This window comes from Balaenoptera borealis, assembly GCF_965194805.1.
Source record: "Balaenoptera borealis genome assembly, chromosome: 7".
Lineage (NCBI taxonomy): Eukaryota > Metazoa > Chordata > Mammalia > Artiodactyla > Balaenopteridae > Balaenoptera > Balaenoptera borealis.
In genome coordinates this window covers 51,834,049-51,851,944 of record NC_138864.1, presented here as the reverse complement: position 1 = coordinate 51,851,944, position 17,896 = coordinate 51,834,049, and the positions used below count along the sequence as shown (strand labels likewise).

The following is a 17,896-nucleotide window of genomic DNA, read 5'->3' as shown; positions in this document are numbered from 1 at the left end:
AGCCAAAATAAATAAATAAATAAATAAATAAATAATAAAGGTGCTAATAATTAAAAAAAAAAAAAAAAAGAATATAAAGTAATTAAAAAAAAAAAAAGAGACCTGAGAAGGTGGAACACCAGGTTGGAGACAGGAGAAGGGCAGGCAGGCTGAGCGGGGGTGAGGTAAGCTTCTTAACCAGTGGTCGATTGGTCACATAGCTGCATGTTTTAGCGGCACGGGAGAAGGCTACATTTCCTGAAAATACTAAAGTGTAAGTTTTTTTGAAAAGAATAGCATTTTTTCTCTCAAAATATTAGATGTTGGCATTGCAGTGCAAGAGGCCTAGGTGGATGATTCTGAGGACTCTAAGAAGCAAAGCCGTATATACTGATTGGATAGATCTTTTCAAAACACTCAGAAGAGCTGCTACTTTTTGAGCAGTTTTGAGGGAGACAACACTGCTTGCAATCACACTTTTTCTGTTGGTGGAGACACTTTTAAATGTGGGAATCTGAAACACAGTTACACTTCCCAACAGATAAAGGCGACAATGTAACGTCATGATCACAAAAACTATGGAGGCACAAAAATCTACACGGACTTAGGCTTTCGTTATAACTTTCCCAAACTAAAGTTAACTGAGATGAGAAAATCATCGAGGCAGTGTGCCACTGAACAAAAAACCAGCGACGGGGAGCTGAGTCTACCGTTCTCATATCAGTTTTGTCCCTATATTTTTTTCTCTTTCTTTTTCTGGTGTGTGTGTGTGTGTGTGTGTGTGTATGTGTGTGTGTGTGTGTGTGTGTGTGTGTACAGCTCCTTTCTCCCTTTTCTTCAGTGTAGGTATGTCATGCATTTGGAATACAGCTGGGTTCATTTGTCACAGTCTGCATCTCGTCTTGGGTTCCCCATTCATCAGGGTTGATTCTTAATTTGCATACAGTAACACTCACTCTGTGGTGTACAGTTCTACGGGTTTTAACAAACGCATATAATCATACTGGCACATTATCATATAGAAACAGTTCCACCACCCCCACTGTTTCCTTGTGATACCCTCGGGCTCATCCTACCCTCAGTGCTTGGCACATGTTGATCTCTTTTTTATTTTTACATTTTTGTTTTTCTAAATTGTCATATGAATTGTATTATATAATATGCAGTCTTTTGGATCAATTTACTTGGTTTAAATGCCTAGGAGGATGAGTATTATACCATAGTTTCATTTTATAAAGAAACCATCCAACTCTTTTCACAATACTGCATTTCTACCAACAGTGTATGCATCTTCCAGGAGTTCCATATCCTCAGCAGCCCTTGGTACTGTCAGTTTTTTGTTTTTCAAATTTTAGGCATCCTGACAGGTTTGCAGTGGTGTCTCATTGTGATCTGAATTTGCAGTTTGTTAACTATTTATATTAATTATTTCATACGCTTAATTGCCAACTGTATATCTGGGGTTAAGTATCTACTTAGGTATTTTGTCCATTTTTTATTGCACTGTTTTCTCTTGGTTGAATGTAAAAGTTTTTTAATGTATTTTGGATAAATGTCATTATCAGATATGTTATTTGCAAGTATTTTCTTTCATTCTGTTGCTTGTCTTTTCAGTCACTTAAGAGGGCATTTCATAAAGTGATTAAAAAATTATAAAGTCAAATTTGTCAATGTTTTAAATTGATGTTTTTAGAAGAGTTGAAGGTTCACAGCAAAACTGAGGGGAAGTTACAGAGGCTGTTCCCACACATGCACAGCTTCCCCCATCGTCACCATCCCCAACCAGAGTGGTACGTTTGTTGCAATTGATGAACCTACACTGACACATCATAATCACCCAGAGTCTAGAGTTTGCCTTACAGTTCACACTTGGTGTTGTATATTTTATGCGTTTGGACACACGTATAATAAGATGTATCCATCATTATGGTATCATAGAGTATTTTCAGTGCCCTGAAAATTCTCCGTGCTCCACCTATTGACCCCTCCTCACCTCCCCAAAGTCTAGCACATGCTGATCATTTTACTGTCTCCATAGTTTTACTTTATCCAGAATGTCATATAGTTGGAATCATATACTATATAGTCTTTTCCAGATGGGCTTCTTTCACTTAGTAACACGCCCTTAAGTTTCTTCCATGTCTTGTCCTGACTTGATAGCTCATTTCTTTTTAGTACTGAATAATATTCCATTGTCTGGATGTAGTACCACGGTTTATTTATCCATTCACCTACTGAAACACATACTGATTGCTTCCAAGTCTTGGCAATTGTGAATAAATCTGCTTATAAACATCTGTGTTCAGGTTTTGTCTGGACATGTGTTTTCACCTTCTTTGGGTAAATGCCAAGGAGAAATCTGTCAATTTTCTAAAACTTTACTGCTTTACTGCTTATGTCTTTGGTGTCTTTGTCAAACTTAAAGTCATGCAAATTTTCTCCTATATTTTACTCTAGAAATTATAAAGTTTTATATCATACATTTAGGTCTGTGATATATTCTGAGCTAATGTTTACATAAAGTGTGAGATTTAAGTCACATTTTTTTTTGTTTTTAGACGACAAATGCCCACCTATTCCAGCACCGTCTGATGAATACAGTATACTTTCTCCACTGAATTGTCTTTGCACTACTGTTGACGATCAGTTGGCTATACTTACATAGGTATCTTTGGGCTCTCTTTGGTGTCCCATAATCTATGTGCCTATCACTTTCTACTACTACACTCTACTGATTTTTGTAGCTTTATAATAAATCTTCAAATTGGGCAGGGTGATTCTTCCAATTTAGTTTTTCTTTTTCAAAATTATTTGCCTATTCTGGATACTTTGCCTTTCCACACAAATTTTGAATAATGTTGTCAATATTGATAAAAAAAACTTTCAAAGAGTTTGTTTGGTATTGCACTGAATCCATAGAGCAAATGACATACAATTGACAGCTTAATAATATTGAAGCTTGAAATCCATGACCAGGCTATAGCTCTTCATTTGTAGAGTTTTTCTTTTGTTACTTCATTACTGTTTCCTAGGTTCTAGCATGGAGTTCCAGCATTTATTTTAATATTTATATCTAAGTATATCTTTTGTTTATGCTATTATATTTAGAGTTATTTTTGTTTCATTTCAGACTCCAGTTGTTTTTTGATGGTGTATGGAGATGTGATTGATTTTTCTGGTTTATTGACCTTTTATCATATGACATTGGATACACACTTAGTTCTGGCAGCTTTTAGTTAAATTTGGGGGGATTTTTACATAGACAACCATGCTGAGAATAGAAAAAAATGTTCTGTTTTGTTTTTTTCTCTATTCAGTAGGCCTTTTATTTTTGTATTTTGCCCTGTTTGCACTGGCTAGGACTTCCAAAACAGTGTTGACTAAGAGAGGCAAGAGTGGACATTTTTGCCTTTTTACTGACCTTAGTAGTAAACAATTCGGTTTTTCAGAATTAAGCATGCAGTGAGATGAAGAATTTTGTTGTTTCTACTGCTTTGTAGATATCCTGTCTTAGGTTAACAAAGTTTTATTCTATTCCTAGTTTGCTGAGAGTATTTATCATGAATTGGTGTTTCATTTTATCAGAAAATTCTTTTCTGCGTATATGAGATATTTATATTTTTTCTACTTTACTCTGTTAATATGGTGAATTATAATGTTTACTTTTCAAATATTGAATCAACCTTGCATTCTTGGAAGCAAACCTGGTTTTTCATGATGTGTAATTATTTTTATATATTTCTGCATTCAATTTATTCAGGATTTTAGTGTATATGTTCATGATGCTGGGTTTGTAGCTTTCTTAGAACATCGTTATCTGATTTTGGCATTAGAGCACTGCTGGCCTCAGAAAGTGAGTTTGGAAGTGTTCCCTCTTCTAGTTTCTGGAAGGAATTGTGTTAACCAGTATTATTTCTTCCCTAAATATTTGTTGGTGCTCATCAGTGAAATCATCCAAGCCTGGAGTTTTCTCTTCTTGTAAGATTTTTAACAATAAATTCAACTTCTTAATAGATACAGGACTACCAAGGTTATATATTTATTTTTGCATGTTTTATTAGTCTGTGTTTTTCAAGGAAAGAATTAATTCATCTAATTTGCTGAATTTATAAGCACAGCATTGTAGGATTCTCTTATTTTCCTTAAAATGTCTGTGGGATCCCTCATGATATCCTCTATTTCATTGCTAATATTAGTAAATTCTGTTTCCTCTCTTTTTCTTTGCCAGTCTGAGTAGGGCTTCATCAGTTTTATTCATCTTTTCCAACAACCACCCTTTCGGTTCATTGACTTTCTATACTGTTTTTCCATTTTCAACCACATTGCTTTTTGCATTGATCTTTATCATTTCCTTCCTTCTGCCTACTTTGAGTCATATTTGCTGTTCTTTTTCTAGTTGTTGGAAAATTAAATCACTGATGTGAGATCATTCTTCTTTTCTAACATAAGCTTTTATAAATTTTCTCCTCAGCAATACTTTAGCCCTGTCTCACACATTTTGATCTGCTGTATTTTTGTTTTAATTTAGTTCAAAATACTTTAAAATCCCCTTCAAAACTTCCACTTTGATCCATGATTTATTGAGAAATATGTTGCCTAATTTCCAAATATTTGAGAAATTTTCTAGATATCTCTGTGTTATGACTTCTAGTTAAATTCATTACGTACCAAGAACATATGGTTTCTTTTCTTTAAATTTATTAAGGCTTATATAAAGAATCTGTATCCTGATAGCACTCAGTTTTTCAGATGTGTTCTATAAATGTTAACTAGGTCAATTTGGTTGATAGTGTTATTTAGGATATGTTTATCCTTACTGATTTTCTTCTTCTTTGTTCTACTAATTATGAAACAGTAATATTGATGAATCCACATATAATTCTGGATTTGTCTCTGTTTCTTTTAGGTTCTGTACTCTTTTTTTTTTTCCCTATGTAGGTGCATAAACATTTAAAATTATATATTCTTGGAGCACTAACCCTTTTATCATTGTTAGAATTGTCTTTATGACTGATAATATTCCTTGTTCTGATATTTACATTTTCTGATATTAATATATATATTCCTGCTTTCTTTTGATAAATGTTTTCATGACACATCTTTATGCATCCTTTTATTATTCTCTTTTGTTGTTTTTTTAAGTTATCATGTTTACTATAGTATGATGTTTATATTTAAAGTGAGTTTCTGGGGGGGCGGAGTCAAGATGGCGGGGTGGGAAGACACGAAGTTCACATCTCCCCACAACTAAGGCACCTGCCGGATGGTGGTGGGGGACCTCAACCGCCAAGGAGACAGGAGGAACCCCCAAGCAAGCTGCCGGGGGTTGGGCCAAAGCTCCTGCAGTGGGAGCGCCGAGTCTGAACTACTGGACTAACAGAGAACCTCAGACACCAGGGAATATTCATCAGAGTGAGGTCTCCCAGAGGTCCTACTCTCAGCACCAGAACACAGCTCTACCTAACAGCCTACAAACTCCAGTGCTGAAAGCCTCAGGCCAAACAACCAGTAAGACAGGAACACAATCTCACCCATTAAAAAATAAAAAATGAGATGGCAAAAAAATATATCACAGATGAAGGAGCAAGGTAAAAACATACAAGACCAAATAAATGAAGAGGAAATAGACAATCCATCTGAAAAAGAATTCAGAGTGATGATAGTAAAGATGATCCAGAATCTTGGAAATAGAATGGAAGCATGGACTGAGAAAATACAAGAAATGTATAACAAAGATCTAGAACAACTAAAGAACAAACAAACAGACATGAACAACACAATAACTAAAATGAAAAATACACTAGAAGGAATCAGTGACAGAATAACTGAGGCAGAAGAATGAATGAGTGAACTGGAAGACAGAATGCTGGAAATAACTATTGAGAAACACAATAAAGAAGAAAGAATGAAAAGAATTGAAGACAATCTCAGAGACCTCTGGGACAACACTAAATGCACCAACATTCGAATTATAGGGGTCCCAGGGGAAGAAGGGGAAAAGAAAGGGTCTGAGAAAATATTTGAAGAGATTATAGTGGAAAAGTTCCCTAACATGGGAAAGGAAATAGTTACCCAAGTGCAGGAAGCACAGAGAGTCCCATACAGGATAAACCCTAGGAGAAACACACCACACACAAATTATCAAACTAACAAAAATTAAATTCAAAGAAAAAATATTAAAAGCAGCAAGGGGAAAGAGAAAAATAACATACAAAGGAATCCCCATAAGCTTATCAGCTGATTTTTCAGCAGAAACTCTGCAGGCCAGAAAGCAGTGGCAGGATATACTTAAAGTGATGAAAGGGAAAAACCTACAACCAAGATTACTCTACCCAGCAAGGATCTCATTCAGATTTGACAGAGAAATCAAAAGCTTTTCGGATAACCAAAAGCTAAGAGAATTCAGCACCACAAAACCAGCTTTACAACAAGTGCTAAAGGAACTTCTCTAGGCAGGAAACACAAGAGAAGAAAAAGACCCACAAAAACAAACCCACAACAAAATAAAAAATGGTAATAGGAACATACATATCAGTAATAACCTTGAATGTAAATGGATTAAATGCCCCAACCAAAAGACTGGTTGAATGGAGGCAAAAACAAGACCCATATATATGCTGTCTACAAGAGATCCACTTCAAACTTATGGACACATACAGACTGAAAGTGAAGGGATAGAGAAAGATATTCCATGCAAATGGAAATCAAAAGAAAGCTGGAGTAGCAACACTCGTATCAGATAAAATAGTCTTTAAAACAAAGACTGTTACAAGAGATAAGGAAGGACACTACAGAATGATCAAGGGATCAATCCAAGAAGAAGATATAACAATTATAAATGTTTATGCACCCAACATAGGAGCACCTCAACACATAAGGCAAATGCTAACAACCTTGAAAGGGGAAATTGACAGTAACAGAATAACAGTAGGGGCCTTTAAAACCCCACTTACACCAAAAGACAGATCATCCAAACAGAAAATAAATAAGGAAACACAAGCTTTAAATGACACAATAGAGCAAATAGATTTAATTTATATTTATAGAACATTCCACCTGAAACTGTCAGAATACACTTTCTTCTCAAGTGCACATGGAATATTCTCCAGGATAGATCACATCTTGGGTCACAAATCAAGCCTTGGAAATTTTAAGAAAATTGAAATCGTATCAAGCATCTTTTCTGACCACAACGCTATCAGATTGGAAATCAATTACAGAAAAAAACTGTAAAAAACATAAATAAATGGAGGCTAAACAGTGCACTACTACTAAATAACCAAGAGAGCACTGAAGAAATCAAAGAAGAAATAAAAAAATACATAGAAACAAATGACAATGAAAACACGATGACCCAAAACCTATGGGACACAGCAAAAGAAGTTCTAAAAAGGAAGTTTATAGCAATTCAATCTCACCTCAAGAAACAAAAATCTCAAATAATCTAACCCTACACCTAAAGCAACTAGAGAAAGAAGAACAAAGAAAACCCAAAGTCAGTAGAAGGAAAGAAATCATGAAGGTCAGAGCAGAAATAAATGAAATAGAAACAAATAAAAAAATAGCAAAGATTAATCAAATTAAAAGCTGGTTGTTTGAGAAGATAAACAAAATTGAGAAACCCTTAGCCAGACTCATCAAGAAAAAAAGGGAGAGGACGCAAATCAATAAAATTAGAAATGAAAAAGGAGAAATCACAACTGACACGGCAGAAATACAGAGGAATATAAGAGACTACTACAAACAACTATATGCCAATAAAATGGACAACCTGGAAGAAATGGACAAATTATTGGAAAGGTACAATTTTCCAAGACTGAGACAGGAAGAATTAGAAAATATAAACAGACATTTCACAAGTAATGAAATTGAAACTGTAATTAAAAATCTTCCAACAAACAAAAGTCCAGGACCAGATGGCTTCACAGGCGAATTCTATCAAACATTTAGAGAAGAGCTAACACCCATCCTTCTCCAACTCTCCCAAAAAATTGCATAGGGCGGAACACTCCCAAATTCGTTCTATGAAGCCACCATCACCCTGATACCATAACAAGAAAAAGACATCACATAAAAGAAAATTATAGACCCATATCACTGATGAACATAGAGGTAAAAATCCTGAACAAAATACTAGCAAACAGAATCCAACAGCATATTAAAAGGATCATACACCATGATCAAGTAGGATTTATCCCACGAATGCAAGGATTCTTCAATATATGCAAATCAATGTGATACACCATATTAACAAATTAAGGAATAAAAACCATATGATCTTCTCAATAGATGCAGAAAAAGCTTTTGACAAAATTCAACACCCATTTACGATACAAACTCTCCAGAAAATGGGAATAGAGGGAATATACCTCAACATAATAAAGACCATATATGACAAACCCACAGCAAACATCACACTCAATGGTGAAAAACTGAAAGCATTTCCACTAAGATCAGGAACAAGACAAGGATGTCCACTCTCGCCACTATTATCCAACATAGTTTTGGAAGTCCCAGCCACGGCAATCACAGCATAAAAAGAAATAAAAGGAATCCAAATTGGAAAAGAAGTAAAACCTGTCACTGTTCGCAGATGACATGATACTATACATAGAAAATCCTAAAGGTGCCTCCAGAAAACTACTAGAACTAATCAATGAATTTGGTAAGGTTGCAGGATACAAAATTAATGCACAGAAATCATCTCTGGCATTCCTATACACTAACAAGAAAAAATAAAGAATTTAAGGAAACAATCCCACTTACCATCGCAACAAAAAGAATACAAAACCTAGGAATAAACCTATCTAAGGATGCGAAAGCCTTGTACTCAGAAAACTATAAAACACTGATGAAAGAAATAAACAGATGGAGAAATATACCATGTTCTTGGATTGGAAGAAGCAATATTGTGAAAATGACTATACTACCCAAAGCAATCTACAGATTCAATGCAATCCCTATCAAACTACCAATGGCATTCTTCACAGAATTAGGACAAAAAACTTTACAATTTGTATGGAGACACAATAGACCCTGAATAGCCAAAGCAATCTTGAGAAAGAAAAATGGAGCTGGAGGAATCAGGCTCCCTGACTTTATACTACAAAGATACAGTAATCAAGACAATATGGTACTGGCACAAAAACAGAAATATAGATCAATTGTACAGGATAGAAAACCCAAAGATAAACCCACGCACATATGGTCACCTAATTTACGACAAAGGAGGCAAGAACATACAATGGAGAAAAGACAGCCTCTTCAGTAATTGGTGCTTTGAAAACTGGACAGCTACATGTAAAAGAATGAAATTAGAAAACTACATAATGCCATACACAAAAGTAAACTCAGAATGTATTAAAGACCTAAATGTAAGACCAGACACTATAAAACTCTTAGAGGAAAACATAGGAAGAACACTCTTTGACATAAACCACAGCAAGATCTTTTTTGACCCACCTCCTAGAGTAATGAAAATAAAAACAAAAATAAATAAATGGGACCTAATGAAACTTAAAAGCTTTTGCACAGCAAAGGAAACCATAAACAAGATGAAAAGGCAACCCTCAGAATGGGAAAAAATATTTGTAAATGAAACAACAGACAAAGGATTAATCTCCAAGATATACAAACAGTTCGTGGAGCTCGATATCAAGAAAACAAACAACCCAATTAAAAAATGGGTGGAAGACCTAAATAGACATTTCACCAAAGAAGACATACAGATGGACAAGAGGCACAGGAAAAGATGCTCAATATCACTAATTATTGGAGAAATGCATATCAAAACTACAATGAGATACTACCTCACACCTGTCAGAATGGCCATCATTAAAAGTCTACAAACAAGAAATGCTGGAGAGGGTGTGAAGAAGAGGGAACCCTCCTACACTGTGTGGGAATGTAAATTGGTACAGCCACTATGTAGAACAGTATGGAGGTTTCTTAAAAAACTAAAAATAGAGCTACCATGTGACCCAGCAATCCCACTACTGGGCATATACCCTGAGAAAACCATAATTGACAAAGAGACAAGTACCAAAATGTTTATCACAGCACTATTTACAATAGCCAGGACATGGAAGCAACCTAAACATCCATAAACAGATGAATGGATAAAGAAGATGTGGCACATACATACAATGTAATATTACTCAGCCATAAAAAGAAACGAAACTGAGTTATTTGTAGTGAGGTGGATGGATCTAGAGTCTGTCATACAGAGTGAAGTAAGTCAGAAAGAGAAAAACAAATACCGTATGCTAATGCATATATATGGAATCTAAAAAAAATGAATATATATGGAATCTAAAAAAAATAGTACTAGTGGCAGGGCAGGAATAAAGATGCAGACATAGAGAATGGACTTGAGGACACGGGGAGGGAGAAGGGGAAGCTGGGGCGAAGTGAGAGTAGCATTGACATATATACACTACCACATGTAAAATAGATAGCTAGTGGGAAGCAGCATCATAGCACAGGGAGATCAGCTCGGTGCTTTGTGATGACCTAGAGGGGTGGGATAGGGAAGGTTGGAGGGAGGGAGACGCAAGAGGGAGGGGATATGGGGATATAGGTATGCATATGGCTGATTCATTTTGTTGTACAACAGAAACTAACACAGCATTGTGAAGCAATTATACTCCAATAAAAATATATTAACAAAGTAAAATAAAACAAAAGAGCTAACTGGAAAAAAAAATAAAGTGAGTGTCTTATAGACAACCTACGTATTGGGGTTTGCATTCTTTTTACATATCTCATTTGGCAATCTCTGTCCTTTAACTTGTATGTTATAACATTACTATCTAAGACGATCATTTCTATTTTATATCTGTGCTTTGTTTCTCTTTTTCTTTTTTCCTGCATTCTTCTGTTTTGGTATTTTTATGATTGTAGTTTATCTCATTGATTGATTTATTTATACTATTACAAAAACAACGGTAGTTTCCCTTAGTTTTACAATATATAGCTTTTAATTGCTCAGATTCAACTTCCAAATAATATTACACAACTCCATGTATAATTTAAATGATTGGCAACTCTATATCTCTCCCATCCTATGTAATATTGTCATGTGAATGCATTTTATGTATACTATTAACACACAATACATTATTCCCATATTTGCTTTACATTATTATCTTTTAGAACATTAAAAAAAAAGAAAATAAATTTCATTTATCTTCATTTATTCCATTTTCAATTCTCTGCATTTTGGGGGTAGATACAATTTTCTTATGTTCTCTCTGACCGAAAAACTTCATTTAAAATTGATTTTTAGATGAGTTCTGATGACAATGAAGGTCTTCAGGTGTTTTGATTGTTTTAGAAAATTTTTATCTTTATTTGAAGGATATTTTCACTGGTTATAGAATTCTGGGTTGATTTTTTTCCCCTTTCTTTTTCAGCACTTAAAAATGTTACTTTATCATGTTCTTGCTTGCCTGGGTTTTTATGGAAGTCTGTTGTAATTCTCATCCTCATTCCTATATAAGTAATATGTCTTTTTTTCTTTGGCTTCTTTCAAGATTTTTTAATTTGACTTTATTTTCAGCAGTTTGTTTGAATATAATTAGATATACGTGTGTGTATATGTTTTAATTTATTCTACTCAGTGGTCCCTGCGATTCTTGGGTCTGTGGTTTGGTGTCTGTCATTAATTTTGGAAACTTCTTGGGTATTATTTCTTTTTTGGGGGAGGGTATTATTTCTTAAAAAGTTTCATCCACCTCATTTTCTCTTCATCTTTTTGAATTCCAATTATGCATATGCAAAACTGTTATTTTTTCACAGTTCCTAGGCACTCTCTTCTGTTTCTTTTGCTATTTTGTTGTTTTCCTTTGTTTTTTGATTTTTGTTTCATTTTGGATGATTTTAGTGACTTTTTTTGCTGTGTCAGGTCTACCAATGAAGCTGTTGAAGGCCTTACATTACTTTTCTCCATTATTGTTTTTTTATGTTATTATGTTTTTAATTTTTAGTATTTCCATTTGAATTTTCTCTTATATTGTCCATCACTCTGATGCAATTATGTATCTGAACTTACATGTCTATCTTTTCTATTAGACTCTTTAACATAACAGGTTTTTAGAAAATTTCCTATCTTATAATTATATATTTACAACTGGCCTGATGATGATTTTGTCTCCTTGTGTTGTGTTTTTACTTGCCTTTTGATTTGCCTCATTTGTTGAAAACTGACACCTTCTTAAGGAGTGTAGTCACTGAGGTAAATATGTTCTATTCTTAGAGAAACTTCTACTTGGCCTTCAGTGTATGGCTTTATGTAATTCTAATAGAGAACTGGCTGGTGTGAGGTGTGTTAGTATAGTCACACTCAGTCATACACACACAGGAGTGACACACAGGTTTAAAGCCCTCTAGTGATAGCTGGTTTTTATCAAGTAGACTGTCAGAGCATTTTTGTCAATGACTGTTTTCCTCCATTGGCTTTGTGTCTTTCCTTTGCACTGTTCCTGAGAAATAATATCTCATGCAGACTTCTCAACTGTATCCCACTGTTATTTATGCAATACTTTTTATGTTGTGGGTGAGATGGAAGGATCTTCCCTCATGTTCTGATTAACCCACAGTCTCAGCATGGTGCTGTGTTCCTCAGTCTCAGAAGAATGGCCTTTAGAACTCTTGCTTTCCTCCAACTCTAGAGTTAGTAATAGCATGTGTCCCTGATCATCCTCAGAGGTAAAGATTTTCTTCCCTGTCACCCCTCTCCCCCAAGCTGGAATGGTTTTCTACCAGTGCTCTTAGATGACACTTCTTATTGCTTTTCCCTTGCAAATGAAAGCTTTTATTCTGGAGGGGAGATGGGACGGTAACTGGGTGAAGTTTTGGCAGTGATGTCTGTAAACCACTCCTGGACCCACCATGGCTGAGCCAGCACTCAATAAATGCTTTCTCAGAATGCTCCCTGATGTTGCCTATGAGTGTGTTGTGGCATTTGTAGAGGCAAAACCTGAGTTTGTGAACCCCTCTGTACCTGCCCCCAGAGGCTTCACATTCTCACTAGCCTGCACTCAGTATTTAGTAACTAATTGAGAAGTTGTAGCTGTAGCTTTTTATAGGCTTACATAGAATCTGGTGGTGTTTGGGTCAGGTAAGCAAATGTTCAGGTACAATTTCTTCCTGCCAGTGCCTGGCTTTTCCCAGATTTTTGGTTACTGGGTTGCTCTGTGACTTCAGTTCTCTGGTGACTTAAAAAAAAGTAACTAACTTTCAGATTTTCTAGCTTTTTCATTCTTATAAAGATTGGAGTAATGCTATTTTCCACCTCAAACAGAGGTTCTCTGCCTCTATTTTCATGATGTTGTTCATTGACTTAAACCCTCCAGGCTATAACTTCAAGTCCCTTCCTTAAAATAAGGGACACTAGATGACCTCTAAGGGACCATCCAACATTAAATTTTGGGAATACAGTATATTCCCAACCATCTACTTCAGGTTGTCTGAGAAGCCCTTCAATCCTCTGTTTTATAGAAATAAAACAATCAGAGTTCGGACCTTGCAGATTATTTGTTGTTAATAATCAGGCACTTTTTTCCCTTCAGCATGAGACAAGAACGTGTGGTGTGGATGTCCATATTTCTATGTGATGCACATACACATCTGCACACAAATCCACACATGCATGGTCATTGGAATCAGGAATTTAGATTGCATGCCAAGATAGAACACATGCTAGGGCCATCTGTCACCTGTAAAATGTAATATCAGAAAATGCATGAAGGCGTATTTACTAAATAAAAAGTGTTCTGGCAGTTAATCAGATGCATAATGTAAACAGCACAATTTTGGAAGATTAAATTAAGTTGCTTTTAATTAACTTATCTGGGATTTCCAAAAGGAATTATACTTGGACTGTTAATTTTTTAGTTACTTCTATCAGCTACAGAAAGCCCCAAATAGACTACATTAGTCCTGCAAGAATATTAAGGCTTTATGTTGCTATTAAATTTTTTAAGACACTGGAAACATATTTAGTAGGAAAATATTTAAACATATCAGTCACTTAAGTCAGCCTTCAAATATATACATTTTATCGAATAGCCTGATTTATCCCCCATATCCCTACACCATTACTCCATTTACAGTCCAAATGATAAAGCAACATCTAAAGGAAGGTGAGAAATAGATTATAAAGCTTCTTAACTTAAAGCATTCATATATTTCTCACTAATTTTCATTACTATAACTTGGGTATTTTACTTTTGAAAATATTATGATGAAACAAATTGAAGACGGTTTTGAAATTAGAACATATGAATGCCATGCAAATTTGATTGTTATCTTTCTCATTTGAAGTCTTAATTTCTTTTCTGGAAGCATTTTTTTGTATCTTGATTAGTGTTTCTTTAAAAGCTAATTAATAACATTAGAGTAAGTATAAGGAATATCAAAATTCTTTGATGAAAATTTGAAACTGATGCTTTTAGCTATTTGGTTGAACTGACTAAGTGAATTCCCTTTTTATTCTTCATGATGTGTCTTAACGGACTGATGGAAAATACCAACTCTTATATCTCACAGCCACCATCTAATAATTGAACTCATGCTATTACTCGTTACTGGTCCACAATTTAATAAGTACAACTTATTAATTATATAATCTTTCTCCTCATATCAGTTGTGAAGCAGTTTCACTAGGGTGTAGTGACAGAAAAAACTGCTTGTCTCTCCCACATATATTTTCATCTTTGTTATTGGTAATAGGATCCTTATTTCTGGGTTAGTGGCAAATCTTACATTATAAAGCACCATGGTCCAGCCTCCTTTACAATGAGGGTGCCAAGGAAATGGAAGCAGGAGCCCTTGGATGAGGTTTTAGGGAAAGCACTTTAAAGACATGTGACTCAGTTGGGAGGCATTCTTTATTGTTTTTGTGCCATCATAATTCCTGGTACCTAAGACAGGAATGGATGGAGCTGTAGCGGCCGTCTTAGAACCGTGATGAAAAGGCTAAGAGAAACACAGAGACTTGGCCCTGATATCTGAACTATAGAAACAACGATAGCAACTGCCTACTTCCGGATTTCTTGTTATAAGAGAAAAACAAACCCTTTTACATGTAGACCACTGTAATCAGTTCTCTGATAATAGCTGTCAGATGCAATTTGTACTGAAATGTGTGATATCCGGGTATGAATGAAAAAATACACTTCCTCTATTCAGTATCTGACACAATATTGTGAATAATTCCTGTCACCCAAGTCAACTCTTAAAATATTTGTTTATATATTTTTTTAGTTTGGTTTTAATTGCCTGCCTGTCATGTGCAAAGCCCTCATGCCTTTGGTTGCTTATATTTTCTCTTCCTGAATTTAGTCACGATAGCCTGTGCTTCATGTCTCAGACCAAATAAAAGTCTTGTTTCATAGACCCATTTCCCATTATTGGCTTTTTTATATCACACAGTGATTTGTTAGTGGGAAGGGGGTAGTAGTATTCAGCATGTATCAAATTGTAGTTAGGGTCTGAATATCTCAATCAAAAGCTGATGATGCTAATTTAGACAAGGAGTTGAAGGAAGAGCTTATTTACTTTATCAAACAAGCCTGACTTTAATGACAATTTCAGGTGCAAAAATTATTTGTAAAACCAGAGAAAATTGTTGATAATGATATTTCCTTGATGAATAGGAAAATATTTATGTAGGGTTTTTTAAAAAAATTTTTTTAATTTTTATTTTATGTTGGAGTATACTTAATTAACAATGTTGTATTAGTTTCAGGTGTAGAGCAAAGTAATTCAGTTATACATATATATGTATCTATGATTTTTCATATTCTTTTCCCATTTAGGTTGTTACAGAATATTGAGCAGAATTCCCTGTGCTATACAGTAGGTCCTTGTTGGTTATCGATTATAAATATAGTAGTGTGTATATATGATTCCCAAACTCCCAATTTAACCCTCCCCTCCATCCTTCACCCCTAGTAATCATAAGTGTGCTTTCTAAGACTGAGTCTTTCTGTTTTGTAAAGAAGTTCATTTGTATCATTTTTTTAAGATTCTGCATATAAGGGATATCATACAATATTTCTCTTTTTCTGTCCGACTTCCTTCACTTAGTATGATAATCTCCAGGTCCATCCATGTTGCTGCCAATGGCATTGTTTCATTCTTTTTAATGGCTGAGTAATATTCCAGTGTATATATGTACTTCATCTTCTTTATCCATTCATCTGTTGATGGACATTTAGGTTGCTTCCACGTCTTGACTATTGTAAATGGTGTTGCAGTGAACATTGGGATGCATGTATTCTTTCGAACCATGGTTCTCTCCAGATATATGCCCAGGAGTGGGATTGCTGGATCATATGGTGGCTCTATTTTTAGTTTTTTAAGAAACCTCCATACTGTTCTCCATAGTGGCTGTACCAATTTACATTCCCACCACAGTGTAGGAGGGTTCCCTTTGCTCCACACCCTCTCCAGCATTTCTTGTTTGTAGACTTTTAATGATGGCCATTCTGACAGGTGTGAGGTGGCATCTCATTGTAGTTTTGATTTGCATTTCTCTAATAATTAGTGATGTTGAGCATCTTTTCATGTGCCTCTTAGCCATCTGTATGTCTTCTTTGGAGCAATGCCTATTTAGGTTTTCTGCCCACTTTTTTCTGATATTGAGGTGCATGAGCTGTTTGTTTACCATTGTATCAAAAAGAATAAAATACCTATGAATAGACCTACCGCAGGAGAAAAATACCTCTACTCTGAAAATAAGATGCTGATGAAAGAAATTGAAGATGACACAAGCAGATGGAAAGATATACCCTGTTCTTGGATTGGAAGAATCAGTACTGTCAAAATGAATATACTATCCAAGGCAATCTACAGATTCAATGCAATCCCTATCAAATTACCAATGCCATTTTTCACAGAACTTAAACAAAAAATTTTTAAAATTTGTATGGAGAAACAAAAGACCCTGAATAGCCAAAGCAATCTTGAGAAAGAAAAATGGAGCTAGAGGAATCAGGTTCCCTGACTTCAGACTATACTACAAAGCTACAGTCATCCAAATAGTATGTTACTGGCACAAAAATAGAAACATAGATGAACGGAAAAGGATAGCAAGTCCAGAAATAAACCCACACGCTTATGGTCAGTTAATCTATGACAAAGGAGGCAAGAGTATGCAATGGAGAAAAGACAGTATGTTCAATAAGTGGGGCTGGGAAAACTGGACAGCTCCATGTAATAAATGAAATTAGAACATTCTTTAACACTGTACACAAAAATAAACTCAAAATGGTTTAAAGACCTAAATGTAAGACCAGATACTTTAAAACTCAGAGGAAAACATAGGCAGAACACTCTTTAACATAAATCACAGCAATATCTTTTTTGATCCACCTCTTAGAATAATGGAATAAAAACATAAATAAACAAATGGGACCAAATTAAACTCAAATGCTTTGCATAGCAAAGGAAACCATAAACAAAATGAAAAGACAACCCACAGAATGGGAGAAAATATTTGCAAATGATACGACTGCCAAAGGATTAATATATGTTTTTTTTTAACATCTTTATTGGAGTATAATTGCTTTACAATGCTGTGTTAGTTTCTGCTGTATAACAAAGTGACTCAGCTATATGTATACATATATCCCTGTATCCCCTCCCTCTTGAGCCTTCCTCCCACCCTCCCTATCCCACCCCTCTAGCTGGTCACAAAGCACCAAGCTGATCTCCCTGTACTATGCAGCTGCTTCCCACTAGCTATCTGTTTTACATTTGGTGGTGTATATATGTCAATGCTACTCTCTCACTTCATCCCAGCTTACCCTTCCCCCTCTCCGTGTCCTCAAGTCCATTCTCTATGTCTGTGCCTATATTCCTGGGCATATGTTTTTTTCATAGATATGGTAGGTTGCTTTCTATTCAAAAA

The 17,896-nt window shown here is 35.2% G+C and overlaps 1 long non-coding RNA gene across 1 annotated transcript in view; it reads right to left on the bottom strand.

Annotated features, from left to right (window-relative positions):
* LOC309631838 overlaps window positions 1-17,896 on the bottom strand; it is a 51,861-nt gene that overhangs the window by 19,118 nt on the left and 14,847 nt on the right. The window contains exon 1 of the long non-coding RNA XR_014246599.1: window positions 103-17,896. This exon is cut by the window's right edge and continues 14,847 nt beyond it. This is a non-coding gene — a long non-coding RNA (uncharacterized lncRNA). The remainder of the gene's footprint in view (window positions 1-102) is intronic.